Here is a 7,016-nt window from a genome sequence, read left to right on the forward strand (position 1 = left end):
GGAAGGTGGGGCTGTGTTCATTCAGCTCTACACCTTGTTATCTCCTTTTCTGCAAGGCTTCTTTTGGAGAAATAGTTTTCTTTAAATCTCACCTTTCCCTATCTACGAGCGCTAATGTTTCCCAGAGTAAGCACTGTGCAGAAGCGGTGAAAACAAAAATTGGAGATCTACACTAAGTGCCCCACCTTCCACCGTCAACATTCAATTACAGCCAGCATTCTGTTTTGATTGGAAGAAAACAAATAAAAGAGAAAATGGGCGAGGCACTTGCTAGCACACATCCCAACAGACATTGAGGTAAACTTAAGTAAACAGGGAATTCCCCAAGGTGGGATCTTAATCTCGGCGGGGTAGATGCACAGTTCAGAAGATACAGCAACTTTTGTTGATGGGGACCGAAACATATAAAAATCAGGGAACAATGTTGTCATTACACCCAGCTGGAGTATTGCTGCCAGCTGCACTGAGACCATTGCCTTTGCATGTCACGCCAGTATGTTTTCCCTGCAACACTCTTACAATTCCTAACACAAGGGACAGGTATGTAACAATTAATAATTCACTATCATGTTTGGTTGTGATGAAAATCCCCGTCCTGAGCTCAGAAGGGCAAAAGAACTCAGTCTACACTCATTCTATTTAAGTTAACCTGATGTAGCAATTCCACAACAGGATCACAAGGAAAATGTCACAATTATTATGTTCTGAAGTAGGGTCACTAAACATGAAACATTAAGTCTGCATTCTCTCCATAGATCCTGCCAAGTCTGCTGAATTTCTCCAGCAATTTATGTTTTTGTTTCGCAATTAATAAGTCAGATTGCTTGGAGCTATTCTAACTTCTTGCCTGAGGAGTTGTGAGTTACACTGAACGAAAATGAGAAGAGCATCAGGCAAGGAAATATAATAATTGAACAAATTATCACAAAATGATACCAGGTCAGAGTGGAGGTGTATATCAGGAAATCGCTTCATAAGTGGCTCAGTTGGTAGCACTCTCATCCTTGAAGTCATGAAGTTCCAGGTTTCAGAAAAAAAACCAAAAATCAAGGCAGACACTCCCCATTGGAATACTGAGGGAGAATTTCCCTGTCAGAGGTGCTGTCCTTTTGGTGAGATTTTAAGTCAAGGGCACAACTGGTGGACGTAAAATAATACATGGCATAAAACCCACATTGCAAAGAACAGTGAAGGAATTTTCCTGGTGCTCTGGTCCAATATGTGGGAATATTTCAAAGACCAGTTGAGTAAAGTGCAGGACAGGCATGTTCCTGTGAAAATGAAGAACAGGAATGGCAAGATTTGGGAACCTTGGATGACAGGAAATTTTCAGCTTAGTCAAAAACGAAAGGAAGCATATCTAAGGCCGAGGCAACTAAAAACAGACAAAGTCCTTGAAGAATATAGAGAAAGTAGGAAGGAGGTCAAATAGAGAGTTAGGAAAGGTAAAAGGGGCCATTAAACAACCTTGACCAGCAGGGTTAAGGAGAATCCCAAGGCATTTTACAAATGCATTAGGAGCAAGAGAGTAGCCAAGGAAAGACGAGGCCACTCAAGGTTAAATGAAGGAGGATATGTGTGGAGCCACAGGAAATGGGTGAGATAGAGTACTTTTCACCAAAGAAAGTGATGTGAAGGATGTTGAGGTTAGGAGAAGGTGTATGAATACTCTGGGCAGGTCAACATAATGAAGGAGGAAGGGTTGGGTGTCTTGATAAATCCCCAGGGCCAGATGGGATCTAGCCTAATATACTGTGGGAGGCAAGGGAGGAAATATCTGGGGCCTTAAAAGATATCTTTGCATTCTCTTTGGCATCAGACTAGAGAATGGCCAATGTTGTTGCTTTCTTTAAGAAGGGAAACAGAGATAATCCAGGTAATTAGAGGCAGTGAGCCTGGCATTAGTGATAGGGAGTTGTTGGAGAAGATAGTGAGACAGGATTTATTCAGATTTGGACGCAAATAGGCTTGTACGTGATAGGCAGCATGGGTTTGTGCGTGGAGGTCATGTCTCAACAACTTGACTGAGTTTTGAGGAGATGACAACAATGATTGATGAGGGAAGGGCAGTAGATGTTATCTACATGGGCTTTAGTAAATCATTTGATATAGCAGGCTGATACAAAAGATAGAGTCTCATGGGATCCAGGTTGTGCCAGCTAGATGGACACAGAACTGTCTTGCTCATGGAAGACAGAGTAACAGTGGGAAGGATGCCTTTCAGAATGGAGATCAGTAACTAGTGGTATTTCACAGGGATCAGTGCTGGGACCTTTCTTTTCTGTAATATATATATATATAAATGATCTGGAGGAAAATGTAGGTGGTCTGATTAGTAAGTTTGTGGATGACACCGCATGTGGCGGAGTTGTTGATAGTGCGGAGGATTGTCAAAGGATACTGCGGGATATAGTCAGAGTGCAGGTCTGGTCAGAGGAATGGCAGATGGAGTTTAATCTGGACAAATGCAAGGGGATGCATTTTGGAAGATTAAATTCAAGTGTGAATTATACAGTAAATGGCAGAACCTTTAGGAGCATTGACATACAAAGGAATCTGGGTGTACAGGTCCAAAGATCCCTGAAAGTGGCAACACAACTGGATAAGGTGGTCAAGCAGGCATACAGCATGCTTGCTTTCATTGGCTGGGGCATTGAGTATAAAAGTTGGCAAGTTACATTACAGCTGTATAAAACTTTAGTTAGGCCACATTTCGAATGCTGCGTGCTGTTCCGGTCACCACACTACCAGAAGGACGTGGATGCTATGGAGATGGTGCAGAGAAGATTTACCAGGATGTTGCCTGGTCTGCAAGGTTTTAGTTATGAGGAGAGGTTGGATAAAGTCAGATTATTTTCACTGGAACGACGGAGACTGAGATGCGATCTGATAGAGGTCTACAAAATTATGAGAGGCATTAGCAGGATGGATAGTCAGAAGCTTTTTCCCAGGGTGGAGAGGTCAACCACAAGAAGGTACAGGTTCAAGGTGAGAGGGGGAAAATTTAGGGAATAAGTGCGTGGAACATTTTTCATACAGGGGTGTTGGGTGCCTGGAAAGCACTGCCAGTGGGAGGTGGTGGAAGCAGGCACATCAGCAATGTTTAAGCTGTATCTTGATAGACACATAAAGAGAGGGATAAAGACTGCATATAAGCAATAAATAGCCGTCTAGGTAAGGGTTAGGAATCAGTGCAGGCCTGGTGCGCCAACGGGCCTGTTCCTGAATTGTATTGTATAAATTTTATCCCCCAATCAATGCCAGAAGTCAGATTATCTGGTCAAGTGTCACAGCGTTGCTACTGGGAACTCGCTGTGAGCAAATTAGCTGCTGCATTTCATATGTTAGAACTTTTGCAGTGTAGTCACAACTGTATTGTGGCTTTGAGGTGCTTTGAGGCATCTAGTGATTGTGAAAAGCACTATATAAATGCATTTTTTCTTTCTCACCTTAAACAGGATGGCGCTCAAGAAAAGCAAAGGTTGAGTAGTCATGTATTCAAAGTTAGAAATCTTCAAAATCATGAAGGGGTTTGATAGGGCACAGACAGAGAAATGCTTCCAGTTGTAAGGGAGACCAAAACTAGTGTCCATAATTTGAATAAACCAAAGAACTGCAGATGCTAGAATGGAAATCTGAAACAAAAGACAGAAAGAAATTGCTAGAAAAACTCAGCAGGTCTGGTTGCATCTGTGGGGAGAGTAACAGAGTCAACACTTTGGGTCGAGTGAGCCTTCCTCAAAACTGTTCACCGGATCTGAAACGTCGACTCTACCTTTTCCCCACAGGTACTTCCAGACCTGCTGAGTTTCTTCAGTAATTTCTGTTTTTGGACCCTAAAATCGAAGACAGTCACCAATAGAGAACTCAGGACAAACCTATTTTGAGGGTGGTTAAGAATATAGAAGTTGTTACGACAGAAACAGGTTCAATTGAACAGTGTTCGTGTATTTAAGAGAAGCTGGACAAGCCCCTGAGATAGAAAGAAACAGAAAGACGTTGTGATGGAATGAGCTTGGGGTGAGATAAAGACAGGAGGCAAAGAGCTTTTACCAAGCACAAATGAATCAAAGGACAGGTTGGGAAAGCTTGGAGGTAGATCTATCACAAACACTAAATGGCAAGGCAGTTTCAGAGGCTACATGGCTTGCTCTAGCTCCTACTGTATGCATAGTGACACCAGCACAGAACAGTACGGTTGGATGGCCTGCTTCTATGCTGTATTTTCTTCGCAAGCAGAAGTAATTTGCCCAACTTATCTCTGTTAAGTTAACGAAAAGTTCATTTGAAATAGCTGTGCCTCTTCCCTTTTTTTAAAAAGTTATTAATTCACAGGATATGGACATCACTGTCCATGCCAATATTCATTGCCCAATCTTCGTTGCACAGAGAGCAGTTGAGAGTCAACCACATTGCTGTGGGGGCTGGAATCACATGTTGCCAGAATCAGGTAGGAATAGCAGATTCCTTACCCTAAAGGGCATTCGTGAAGTGTAACAATTTTTAATTAACTCAACATTAACTGGATTTTCACACAATACAATTAGTAAAGATGAAAGCTTGGATTAGACTTCAGTTCATTGACGACAGTGATCCTCAAGCATATTCCCTCCTGACAAAAGTCCCAAATCCACATAATTTATTGCTTGCATTATAACTTCACAAATTTCCAGAGATTGAATTTGGCAATGCGGAAAGGCAATGATTAATTTATGGTGAATGAAATGTTGGATTATTATCTGGGTGAACAGTTAACTTTAATCATTAAAGAAATGATTACTCAACTTATTCAACAGTTGGACAGAGGCAGAGAATGTGTCACGTATTTAGGATGAGATTACAAAATTAGCAAACAGATTTGCAATTAAATTTATTAGCACTGTTTAATTTGCTCACTAATTGTCTAATGAGTCTAGGATGTTAAGTCAGTGAATCAACCTGTTAACCAATGGACTAATTATTGGTTAGATAAGGAGGATAAAAATAGGAACTGGTATTAGCTACTCAGTTTCTCAAGTTTGTGCTACCATTTACAGTAAAATTCTCATTATTGGGCATCTCACAATACAGAATGCTCCCCACACTCTAATACAACTGCTCACATCACTAACTGGAAGACGATCTGATACTAACTGCACCTGAATGTCATCTAGTAACATCATGACACAATCCCCATGGAGGCACAGTTTGAGGGATTTTTGTATTTAGACCATTGTACTCAACAACCAACATGGAGAGACTGCTTGATCACTTAGCCAGAGGGGTGGTCAATAACAAGGCCCAAGAAAGCAGCAGGCATTGCTTGTCATTTGTTCCAAACACAATCTTCTTTTTAACCAGCATTTTCCATTTACTGGCATGATTGTTTGAAAACACAGATTTTACTGGACCAAGGTCCTTCATCTACATCTCCTGCTGAATCCCCACAGTCCTTAATTCCTACACAACCCAAAGATCTATCAATTTTAGTCTTGAATATTTTCAATAACTGATAATCCACAACTTTCCAGTATAGAGAATTCTAAAGATTCACAACTCGCTGGGTGAAGAAATTTTAATACCAGTTAGGATAAATAAAATAGAAAATATATTAAAAATAAAGAAATAATATTAAAAATGATAAATAAGTTAATTATAAAAATAAAAATAAAAATAAATTAAATATTAAAATATTAAAGTATAAAATTAATAATAAAATTCAAATTGCAAATCACAAGTTAAACAAAATATGAAAATCAAAATATTTGTACAAAATTGATAAAGAAAACAAAATATCCAATATAAAATATCAGAAGATAAAAATAAAGCAGTTTTAAGAATAATAAACAAAAATTAAGTCATACTGTATCAAAATACAAAATATACTACAAACAAAAATCATTGAAGATATTAATGAAAATTTTTAACACTACAAAAAAACCATGAGACAAAACCATTAAAGAACATATATTTTTAATAAAAGTAAAATAACATCATGAGAAATTTAAAAGATATTGAACAAAGAGAGATATACAACAAAAGTAAAATAAAAAATACTGAACAAATATTAATGGATAGATCAGTAAAATTTCAAAATTAATATCACGTAAAAGTAAAAGCAATCCAATAATTTTAGGAATTATACTATAGGACTAAAATTGAAATAAATTAAAATATGCAATAAATATGAAAGAGTAAACATAAATATAATAAACGTATAACTAAATATAAAATAAGAGATTGCAAACATTAAGTGTCTAACTGGCAATAGATGGTGTATTGGTTAGTTAGGCACTAGTTAATGAGTAGTTAATGGATAACCTGTATTGTCTAGTCCATCCCTGGGGAGGGGCCTGAGGGTGATTGGATCCTCCGGCCTCCCCGCAGCTGCACTCACCGCTCGTTCTCTCTCTCTTTCTGCCGTGTCAGGGACCAGCCGGCGAACCGAGCTGCAGTGACTCAGGGGCCGGAACCGGTTGTGTGCGGGATGGAGGAGGAGATCTCCCGGTACCCGCTCCGCCTCCGCCGCTCACCGGTCGCCAAGGCCCCGTTGCTAGGTAACCGCTCCTTCTCACCCTCACCCCCCCGCCAAAAGCCAATGACTTCATCGAGATGGGGGGGCGGGGAAAGAGGGGCGTGGCGCCTGCCGGGGGTGGGGGAAGGGGAAGGGGCGTGTTCATGGTTTTTTTTAAACTCATCACGTGGTTCGAGGATGGGCTCCGATGTTGGGGCGGGGCCTTGTGGTGCGGCGCGGCCAGGCTTTCCCTAGACGTCACGTGCTCCAGCGATGAAACGGAATCACGGGAGCCTCGCGGGTGCCCCGCCCCAGTGACTGTCACGTGGTTTGTGTTACATGAGGTCAATGGCGGTGGTTCTCATCACGTGACCGCGGTTCCATGACATGATCACGTGATCTCAGCAACCTTGCCTTCTATCATGTTACCTTTTATTATAAAGCAATCTCATTCTTCATTCACAAAAAAAGTTTTTGTTTCAAATAGTCTGGAAGGAATTAACATACAGCTGCAACATATTAT

General features: G+C 40.5%; 1 protein-coding gene across 6 annotated transcripts in view; it reads right to left on the minus strand.

Moving 5' to 3' along the window:
- Nucleotides 1-6,581, minus strand: part of LOC109921384 (kinesin light chain 1-like) — a 74,480-nt gene extending 67,899 nt beyond the window's left edge. For 4 of the 6 annotated variants that reach the window (XM_048618183.1, XM_048618184.1, XM_020521419.2 and 1 more), the window contains exon 1: nt 6,377-6,579. The gene's annotated coding sequence lies outside the window, so the exon portion shown is untranslated. Of the gene's footprint in view, nt 1-6,300 lie in introns of all 6 variants that reach the window. The other 2 variants (XR_007265781.1, XM_048618182.1) reach the window with 2 other exon arrangements.
- Between the last annotated feature and the right edge of the window lie 435 nt (nt 6,582-7,016).

This window comes from Rhincodon typus, chromosome 39, assembly GCF_021869965.1.
Source record: "Rhincodon typus isolate 14 chromosome 39, sRhiTyp1.1, whole genome shotgun sequence".
In the NCBI taxonomy this organism is placed as follows: domain Eukaryota; kingdom Metazoa; phylum Chordata; class Chondrichthyes; order Orectolobiformes; family Rhincodontidae; genus Rhincodon; species Rhincodon typus.